Below are 11,136 nucleotides of genomic sequence, written 5' to 3'. Positions count from 1 at the left end.
ATCACTGCACAACAATAACTTCATCATTAGTCACCGCATAACAATTTCATTATTAATCTTCCGCATAGCAATCCCTTTGTAATCCCGTTATTATTAATCATCACCATAAAAAATTATTGCATTACTAATCTCAATGTAATTCACTTTAAAACCAAACGATCCTCGAGTAGTTTTTTTTAAAAAAGACCTTGGTGGAATAGTCTACTAATATCAATAACCTCGTGCACAGTGATTATGAGTTTAAATTAGGCGTAATACATATAAAAACTTGAAGTTGGCATGAACTAATATCAATAACCCCGTGATTATGATTACAAATGTGTCTCTTAAGACATTTGGATCCACCATATCTCACGCGTATTGTCAATCGCTACAACATGTTATATGAACAAATAAGAGTTTAACACATTTGTTACACGTTGTAACGATCCGATCGATCGTTTTGTGTAATTGCTCCCCGTAAGCCCTTTTTATACTTCACACATGTGTGTTTATGGTTTTATGACTTGTGGGGTTGATTAGTTTCGTTCCGAAAAGCTTTTGAGTTGATTTGGACCCTTGATTCTTGACTTAGAAGTTTAAATTAGAAAGTGTTGACCAAACTTTGACTTTTGTCAAAAAAAATCCCAGAACTGTATTTGTATGGCTCCGATAGCTTCTTATCATAATTTTGGACTTGGGCGTATGCCCGAAATTAATTTTAGAAGTCCGTAGGTTGATTTATGTTGATTTGTCAAATTTTGGCAATTTGAAGTTGAAAAGTTTGACCGTAGGTTGACTTTTAGCTATCTAGCTCGGAATTTGATTTTGGGACTTGGAATAGGTATGTTATGGTATTTAGAACTTGTCTGCAAAATTTGGTGTCGTTTGAAGTTGATTTGATAGGATTCGGACGTTTAGTTGTAACTTTAGAAATTCTTGAACTTTACTTTGAAATTCATGCGTTTTAGCATTCGATTCATAGTTTTAGATGTTATGTTTGTGTTTTGATAGCGCGAGCGAGTTTGTATGATGTTTTTAGACTTGTGTGGATGTCTGGTTTGGAGCCTCGGGGGGGGGGCTCGGATGAGTTTCGGACATGTTTCGGAATGGTTTGAACTGAAATTGGACTGTTGGTGCTGATGGTGCTCAGGTATCGCAATGGCGAGCACTAGCATCACAATTGCGAAGGTGCAGTGGGGGCTCTGATGTTGCAATTGCGAAGCCTGCCAGATTTTGCCTTATCTCAGATTTGCGAACACTTGTTCGCTTTTGCGATGCCCACCAGTTTGTAACTGCGAAGCCTCTATCGCAATTGCGATGAATGCTGAGGCTGTCAAGGTTTGCAAATGAGAGCCCTGGTGTAACGCCCCATAAAAAGTTTCGAAATATTATAAGGTCATTAAGAGATCCGATGTATGTAATTATATTTATTTATATGCTAATGTTAATTAACATTATGAAAGATATCCCATGAACATAATAACAAGTGTATGAGGTGTATTTGAAGTGATATAGGGCCTAAGGAGAGCCCTTGGGACAAGTCAAGTTGGAAATTACATGATAGACTAAAGTTCAAAATGAGTACGAGCAAGACCTAAATTTGAACGAGCATATCTAGAAATATATAAGGAGTTATGCGGTGAAATACCTATCAAATTAAAGATCTTCAAGTCTAGGTTTTAAAGATTCAAATTGTTCGTTATTTGGACATTCCTAAAATAAGTTATGATCAAATTACCAAAAGCTGACAGTGAAGTGCTGCCATAACGTCCGGGTCCGCATCCGAGCTTGGAGGATAAGTGAACTGGGGACGCGAAGCGTCTACGCTATCGTTCGAAACCCATAAATTTGGGCCTATAAGTACAAAGTCGAGGAAAGAGAGTATTTTGAGCTTTTGAGGTTAGGGTTCTTGAGGTCAAGAGGCGATTTTAAGCTCAAATTAAGTCCAACCAATTAAGGTAAGTTGTTAATGATACTTTGGGTTAATTCTTACTTAATATACATGAGTTCTAATGTCATTCTTACATCCAAATACTATATTTCATCATCAAATCTTCAAGAACACAAAAATTATCAAATTTGTGATTTTTTAAGATTGATCTACTAGAGGTAATTCTAATGCTTCAAACTCGTTTAATATGAGTAGTTAGAAGTATTTGAAGCATTTGTTACAAGTTTTAATAGTTGAAATATTGGATTATAAAACTCTAGCTCATGGCATGAATAGTACTTTTGAGAAAATGAGAGAGAAGATGAATAGTAATCTTAGCGATGGAATTAATGAATACAGTGAACCTATGGAATTATTTGTTAGCAAAAGTTGGAAGTGGTCAACTAAGTAATTACTCGAATTGTATATTTTGCAAGTGTTGAGTATGGAAGATGATGAATGATAACTTGGTGGCATTGAACAATTGATATAGTATCTTTAATGACTTAGAATAGGTATTAAAATATAAGAATGAAGTTGAATAGGCTAGCATGTGAATCTATTCGGCGATTTGAGTTGTTGGAGGCTTGTAGCCAACTTATGAGCCATAAATGGATATTGATCAATATTTTTAGGTCGTATTTTGATGTAATTAGGATATCTAATTGTAGATATCGACTTGTTGGTAATGTTTGGGCATTTTAATCAACATTGTAATGATGGAAGATGATTAAAAGCTTGTGAATATTAATAAAGCGAAAGCGAGGTAGGTTGATTAAAACTTACTCTTCTTGAGGGATTTTCTCTAAAATCATGTTTTGAGTTAATGCCTAAGTTGTTTGCAAATGTGCTTTCGTGCTTGTGGGGACAAACAAGTACGAATGTCTCCATGTACTAAAATATTATGTTGCATATGTAGTGTCATGTTGTTTTATAAAATTTTATTTTAAATCTTGTTGGCAAAATGACACTTAAGGTAAATGTTATAAGTTTTTATCAAAATTTACATATTGATAAAAGTATACATATCGGAGTGCTAAAGATAAGTTTTCATGGAAAGTATTTCTATTAAATTGATAAATAGAATAGCACTTGTTGTATCTTTTTAAAGTGCGATGACCCGATAAGTCATCTTATGTTTTAGAATCTAATTCGGTGCTTTGAAACCTTAAATACCTCATTCTAACCTTCCTCGATTTGTGTACGCAGTCCTGATGTTTTTCCGAAAAGTTTTTATGTTAAAAACTGAGAAAATATAAACAATTTGCCTTAAAATCTATTTGAGTTGACTTCGGTCAACATTTTCAGCAAACTGATACGGATTCATATTTTGACGGTCTCGGTGGGTCCGTATCGTGATTTGGGATTTGGGCGTATGCCCATAATTGAATTCGGAAGTCCATAACCCGAGTTATCGGACTTTGTTGCAATTGAAAAGTTTGAAAGCTTAATGACTTTGAAAGTTTGACCAATATTTGACTTTATTGATATCGGGTCCGTATTTTTGTTTCGGAACCCGGTATAGGTCCAATACTATATTTATGACTTGTCTGTAAAATTTGGTGAGAAACGGAGTTGGTTTGACGTGATTCGGACGTCCGGTTGTGAAATTAGAAGTTCATGAGTTTTCTTGAAAATTTCCTTTGATTTGATGCTAAATTCATAGTTCTAGGTGTTATTTTGGCGATTTGATCGCGCGATCAAGTTCGGATGATGTTTTTAGACCCGAGTGCATATTTTGCTTAGTGCCCCGAGGACTCGAGTGAGTTTCGGATAGGCTACAGAGTGAAATTGGACTTAGAAACATCATTGGTGTGTTTCAGTTCTCGTGCAGGCCTCTGATCTCACAATTGCGAGGTCAGGCTTCGCATTTGCGACCTTTGTAAGGTTCGCATTTGTGACAAATCCTTCACATTTGCGAAGAGGGGTGGGTCAGCACTGAGTTCGCATTTGCGATCATTTGGTCACAATTGCGAGGAGGCCACTATTCGCATTTGCGAACAAGTCATCGCAATTGCGATGATAGCAGGAATTGTGAGGCTTCGCATTTGCGAAGAAAAACTCGCATTTGCAGGGTTCGCAATTGCGAACCCCTATTCGCAATTGCGACACCTGCAATTGGTCTAATAGCTGAAAGACGAGATTTTCTCCTATTCTTCAAATTTTCAAAACAAGAAAACCCTAGAGGCAATTTTTCGAAGAAATCCTCTTCCCCAAATCATTGGTAAGTGATTCTAAACTAGTTTGTTTCAATCTTCCATTACATTTCCTAAAATTTCAACCTAAAATCTTGTGTTTTCATGGTGAAAATTGGGGGTTTGGGTAGAATTAGGAATTTTTGTAAAATGAGGATTTAGACCTCAAATTGAGGTCGAATTCAAAAACAAATCACATAACCGGGTTCGGGGGTGAATGGGTAATCGGGTTTTGGTCCAAATTTCGGGATTGGACCAAGTGAGCCCGGGGGTTGACTTTTGTTGACTTTTTCAATAATGACCTAAATTGAATTCTTTGCAATCGTGGGTAGTTCCTAAGGCTTGATTTGAATCGTTTGGTTAGTAATTTGCTAGATTATATTGGTTCGGAGGCTTGTTTGAGAGGCAAAGCTATGATTAAGCTTTGAGTAGACTTTTGGAGCGAGGTAAGTGTCGTGGTTAACCTTGATTTGAGGGATTGGGACTTGTTTGTCTATTTGCTACATGTTTAGATTTTGGGTACAACGTATATATGAGGTGACGAGTACTTATACGTTGTTGTCGGGTTAAAGCATGCGGGTGAGATTTGTTCCTTGTAGTTTATTGCTTACTTTGATCTTGTTATCTATGCTTAGACTAATTACTTACTAAATTGATCGTTCTTATCGTGTTTACGGGCTTTTGTGATAATTGAGTATTGATTCCAAAGTTGAGATTTGGTATTGTGGAACCATTGTTGAAGTAAGGCTTGTTCTTGTTGATTCTATCTCCCTGCTATTACTTGTTCATTGTTTTGTGGTAAGGGAGAGTGTTAATGCACGAATAGTGATGTCGTTCCATATTATGAGAGTTAATGCATGAAGGGTGATGTTGTGCCATATTGTGAGCGTTAATGCACGAACGGTGATGTCGTGCCATGTTATGAGAGTTAATGCACGAAGGGTGATGCCGTGCCATATTATGAGCGTTAATGCACGAAGGATGATGTCGTGCTATGTTATGAGAGTTAATGCACGAAGGGTGATGTCGTGTCGTATCTATTGATTTACATTGTGAGGTTGAGAGTAAAAGCACGAAGGGTGGTGGCCATATAAAGAGTGTGGCCCAGACTGGTGTTGATACCCAATTTTGCCCTCATATTTTTTTAAATAATTGTATATACTTTCAAAAATATCATTTTGCATCATTATGTAATGTACAAGATTTATGCAAGCATTTTCTATAATTTTTTATAATTTTAAAGCTTAAAAATTAATTTTCTTGCATTTAAATTGTTCAAATATTTATTAATTACCCTTTAAATTATTTTGTGATGACTCAATCATACAATTTATTATTTTGCACCCATATATATGCTTCATGATATTTTACTTTGTTTTACATAATTATATTTTATATTTTTAGGCTATTTACATAATTTTGCAATAATAGCCTGTGCACATGCATAATTATATTTTTTACATTATTTGGGCTCATATTTTTATATTTTCATAATGTTAAGTTATTATTTTTTAATCATTTTATTGCATAAGTAGTATTTTATTATCTATTAATTATTTTTATAAATTATTATTTTTTAAATAATTTTTCATGTATTTATAGCCTAGTGTAAGGCCAATTCCGAACCAATTCAACAGCCCAAACACCCAAATCTCTAGCCCAACCCCCCAAGCCCAATCCAAGCGACCCTTTATCCCTGACCCAGTACAATAACCCGCCCCAATATTGTTTTTTTTTTATCCTGGCCGTTGATCTTAAGAGATTAACGGCCCACAATCAACCCCTTCTTTTAATTACCCTAGACCTGAAACCCTAACCCTATTATCCGTGAGATGCGGTATTTGAATCCTCTCTTCGACTCTCCTCAGAAACCCTAGACGACCTCTCAATTTTCTCCAAATCTGTCTCAATCATGGATTATTTTCATGATTTCCTCACCTTTTATGTGTTATCTCGGTACTACTTGCAAAGTTATGGTATCACTTAGTACTTGCCTAAACATGGCAAGTACTATCTCTCAGAATTCGGCCATTCAACTTTAATCGTTTGAATTTGGACAGTATTTAGTCCATATACATCACGACCATGGCTATATGAGTCCGGTTAGCCAAGATTTCTGGCCAATCTTCAATTTCTGTCAACTAGGGTTTATATTTTTCTCCCCAATCCGATTTTTTATTGATTCTGTATGTTATTACTTCCTTATTTGTGTTTGATTTTACAGTTTTCCTTGTTTACTTGTTCAATTTCTATCACTATATAAACCCCTCCCCATTCCCCTTTGATTGAGACTGGAATCGCTATTTTTTCACTAAAAATTGGAGCTTTGTTTTGCTATTCCCTTATTCTCTTGTTCTGTATTCTATTTTTGGCCAGCTGAAAGTCAAGGCCACTAAGATTATATTATTCAACCTTCTCTTGTTTCGAGCATTGCCTGGGTTCCTTTGAAGCTCTTGGGAACTTTGACGCATTAAGATTTTGGGTTCTTGTGGAATTTTATTTTTTATTGTTGTCCGTTTAACTGGTAAGTCACTTGACCTTTCACAATTTTATTTTTATGTGTCTGATTTGCATATGTTCTCACTTCTGAAATTCATAGCTTAATGTGTTTCTGGGCTACTCTTGTGTGCACTGCTAGCTTTACAATAGTTTTAAGTCCCTTTAGCATAATGTTGCTAGCTATGAAACATGCTTATGCCTAATTTGAGTAATTTAGATTCTCTTAAGTCCGTTTAGCCAATGTGTTCTAGCTACTTCTGTGTGTGACCTTTACACTTGTTTGAACCTCTTTAGTATTTAAGTCTACCTAAAACTATCAATTCTGTTATTTGAATGTGCTTCATCTGAATAATTTGGACTTTCTTTAGTTAATTAGTCTATTGTGTCAATACCTGAACGCCTACATTTACTATCTGACATGAATCTCTGTAATGGTAATCTTGCATATGTAGTGTGTTCTAATCTGTGTTAAGACCCTTTTTCTATCAACCATGATTGGCTCCCTTATTAATATGTCCATCAACATGTTTTTGGCTTATTTGATTCACTATCCCTTCAGTAGTAATTGTCCTAATATGTACTTCCCCTCCATGTCTAATGTTGTTTCTTAATGTGAGTTAACATGGCCATCTTGTAACATTAGGGTGTATGCTTAGCATAATTTTCAACCATGTTTCAACTTGTTTGGTATCATGCACTTGTGTATGATAATCTTTTGTAATCCTACAAACTTGTTTCTCCCTTAACTCTTTCAATATGATTCTGCCTACGTGTTGTTTTGCTAAGTGATGAACCTATTTCTAAGCCTTGTTGGCTTTTTGATTAACTGTTCTATGTTTTAAAATTTGCTATGTCTGCTTCCTAAAACTAAGTACAATTTTGTCCCTTAACCATTGTCCACTCTCCCTCACTTGTTACCTATGTTATCTTGAACTTCTCGTTCTTAGCCGGCTGAAAGCCAAGCCTACCAAGGCTCTTACTACTGACCTCCCTAGTGTGAGCACTGCTTGGGGTACATTTGAGACCCTTGTGAACTCTGACATACTAGGATTTGGGTCTTTAGTCACTCTTTGAAACTTGAACTACCCCGCTCAACCCTTTCTCCCTATTATCTGCTGAATATCTAAGCTGGTTGGTTTAAGTGACTCCATGCTTGGCAATATGGTTATATGATTTGGCTTTGGGCTCTTCTATGGATTCTGGGCTGTGTTGATGAATAGGTCTCCTTGTTGGAAGACTGGGTATGCTGCATGAAAATTGCTGAAGGCCCAAACAATGTTGGGTATTCCTTTTAGGCCTGCTGTGGGCCTACTGTCATTATTTGTATATATTTATAATCATATTCATTATTGGGCCTATAATAACTTTGTATAAACAATTGGGGTGTTAGTAAAAATGGAGAACGGGTAGATTCTTAATATTTGCGTACAAAAGGGTAGACAATATGCCTACAGGACTCAGTGATTTACTTGCTATATATGCCATTCAATCACTATGTTCAATTCGCATAAGCACATTCACTAGAAATCATGCCTATAGGATTTTGATTATCCCGTTTGCCACTGTTCACCTAGAAAATATGCCTATAGGGTTAAGGTATGACAATAAAATCGGGTCTAAGTGCTAATCGTTAGAGATCCTGCCTATAGGGTATAATTACTCGCCCTAATTTGTTAATGTTGAACTGCTCAAACACTGTTTATTGCTTATTCATGCTATTGTTAGAAAGCATAAGTAATTCTGGGGCTCTTTCTCCAATAGATTTTACTGTCCTTTACTGCGTAGATCACCTAGGCATAGCACCTATAGGTTTAATAACTTGAAACATGCGATCTCAATAATCAGCTTGTAACAACTATATAATCCTGTCTATGAGCAGCACCTTGCATCTGAAACTGCATGTATGTTTTGATTCAAAGTCACCTAGAAATCATATCTATAGGGCCTAAGGTTCTTAATTCTGAACTCCCTAACCTGAACATTTGTTTCACGTGCATTTGTTGCTTAAGTGTGGAGGCTAACTTGAGCCCTTAACTCCCAATATTTGAAGTCTAATGTGTTTCGTATGTCGCCTAGTTTTAACATTTTGAGCAGTCTAGGTAAAGTCTAGAACTATCTAAATAGAGGTCCAAAACCTCTTGGACCATAGGTATGGGATGGGTAATGCATGCATAGGGCACGACTTAGAATTGAATTAGAGCGCTTTTAGGTAAACAACTTTAACATAGTAATCGGGTAGCAGGAGATGATAGTCTGTGCCCACTGAATATTATGAGTAACTCCCTACCCCAAGGAAGGTGCGAAATATTATTTATGTTGCACGGGGTGATCCTTTAGGCTAAAAAATTTAGGACCTCCCATTTCCTTTCTATGTTTGCTATTAGAATTGGAATAGTTGTATCTCTATATTCGTATTAAGATTTTTGTAATAAAATTCTTTGACCTTTATATTCTCTTTTCTTATTTGATCACTTAGCCTAATCTACATAATTTTAAGTTTGGCCGGGACCCACAGTTGTGGACTTCGAAGAGTGCCTAACACCTTCTCTTTGAGGTAATTTAAGCCCTTACCCGATCTTTGGTGGTGTTGACTAGTCAAACAGAGTTATCTACACAATATGTGTTCTAACACACCTTAAAAATCGTTAGGTGGCGACTCTTCTTTTAGCACTCTATCTCCCACTCTAAAAAAGAGTTGTCACGACGTTGAAACCCGCTTTCGCGAAAAAACAGGACGCGACAACATGGCGACTCTGCTATGGATTTACACTTAGGCTCTTACCATAATGAACTTGGTTTATGTGGATTAGTTTTCTTTGTTGTAAAAGGCACATTCCTTTTCCATCTTTATTTGTTAAATTTTGCTATTACATGCACATCCCTTTCCCGTTCACTTTTACTTGTTTAAACCCGTTATAATATGCACATCCCTTCCCTTCTCCACCTTTATTTGCTTAAATTTATTATAATATGCACATCTCTTTCCCTATTCGCCCTTGTTTGCTCTAACTGCTCTTCATTTGTTTAAAAACTACTATATCATGTCTCTCCCATCCCTACTCCCTTACTTGCTTTATTACATTATCATATATTCCACGAACTAACTTCTTCCCTTATCTTTGTTTTATGCCTTTCATGTTTTACCTTAATATTGTATTTATTGCTTTTACATATTTACCATGCAAATACTTGACAACGTGTTATTATCTCTTCATAAATCATACTCCACATCATACTCCACTCGTGCCAATTATCAATATAGCGGTGCTTGATGGGTGTCCGCGCTCTTCTAAAATTATCCTTTTAAATTGAAAAGGCTTATTTGCGGTAGACTAGTCGATTAGCGGTGCAGTCGACGGTCCCGTACCTTTCCCTCTCAAGTTGTCCACTTGAGAGTACCGGTCTAGTCCATCCTAGAAATCTTACTCCAATATCAAATGTACATGCATCATGTTAAACCTAGTACGGGTTAGAACGTTGTTAATATCCCACTAAGATAAACCTTGTCCAAAGTCCGACGGGATTTCCACAATCCTAATGAACACCGTCATATTATGTGCATTACTTAGATAAAATATGCCAATATATTGATCATTAGTGTGTAAATAGTCAAATCCGGAGGGGGAAAGGGCTAACTTTATTTGTTTGCAGAGAATGAAGCACGAAGTCCCCATGTTCGGCATGGTCCAAAACATCCCACCTCTGTTGCTTGACTGGTCGAAAAATCTCGCGCCTAGCGACAAGAATCCCGTGAGAAGGGTCCTTGGTAATTTACCGTCTTTGTTAGATATTCGGCCGAATAGAGCATTGATTGAGGCCGCCACTATATTTTGGGATGAGAAAAGGGTCGTCTTCCGCTTTGGTAACATGGAAATGACTCCTCTCCTAGAAGAAATAGGAGGCTTCGCTAAGCTTCCATGGGATAGTCCAGGTTTATTAGTGCCAGAGAATCGCACTCCCCGCGGTTTTCTGAAAATGCTAGGTTTGAAGAAAAATAATGAGTTGCTTTGTTTGAAGAAGTCATACATCCCATTTGAATTCCTTTATGAGCGTTATGGGCACAACAAGTCATATCGCCTTCATCATGATGAACTTGCCATTACTTCCTTGGGTTAGACGCACAATCGAGTTTATGTATTCATTGTCTGCTTCTTAGGGTTGCTAATATTTCTGATAAAAGGGAGAAGGATCCACACTCGCTTAGCCATGGTCGCCAGGACTCTAATGGAAGGAATCGAGGGACAGACTTATACCATCATACCCATTATCCTAGCCGAAATGTACCGCGCTCTAGATCGATGCAAGCAGGGGTTTGGACATTTCGAGGGTTGTAACCTGTTACTGTAAGTTTGGTTATTGGAACATTTTCAGAGGGGAGAATATCGTCAAGAACTTCTACGACGACCATTAAACGACTACATATCTTACCATCACCCAAAAAGAGTGACATTTATCCCATACAGGTTTGCACAACCGGAAAATGTTGTGAGCTGGGTGCGTTTCTTTAGCAATCTAACCGACGAGAAGGTA

Source organism: Nicotiana tomentosiformis, chromosome 5, assembly GCF_000390325.3.
Source record: "Nicotiana tomentosiformis chromosome 5, ASM39032v3, whole genome shotgun sequence".
Lineage (NCBI taxonomy): Eukaryota > Viridiplantae > Streptophyta > Magnoliopsida > Solanales > Solanaceae > Nicotiana > Nicotiana tomentosiformis.
The sequence above is the reverse complement of the archived record's forward strand: the minus strand, read 5'-3'. Positions refer to the sequence as shown.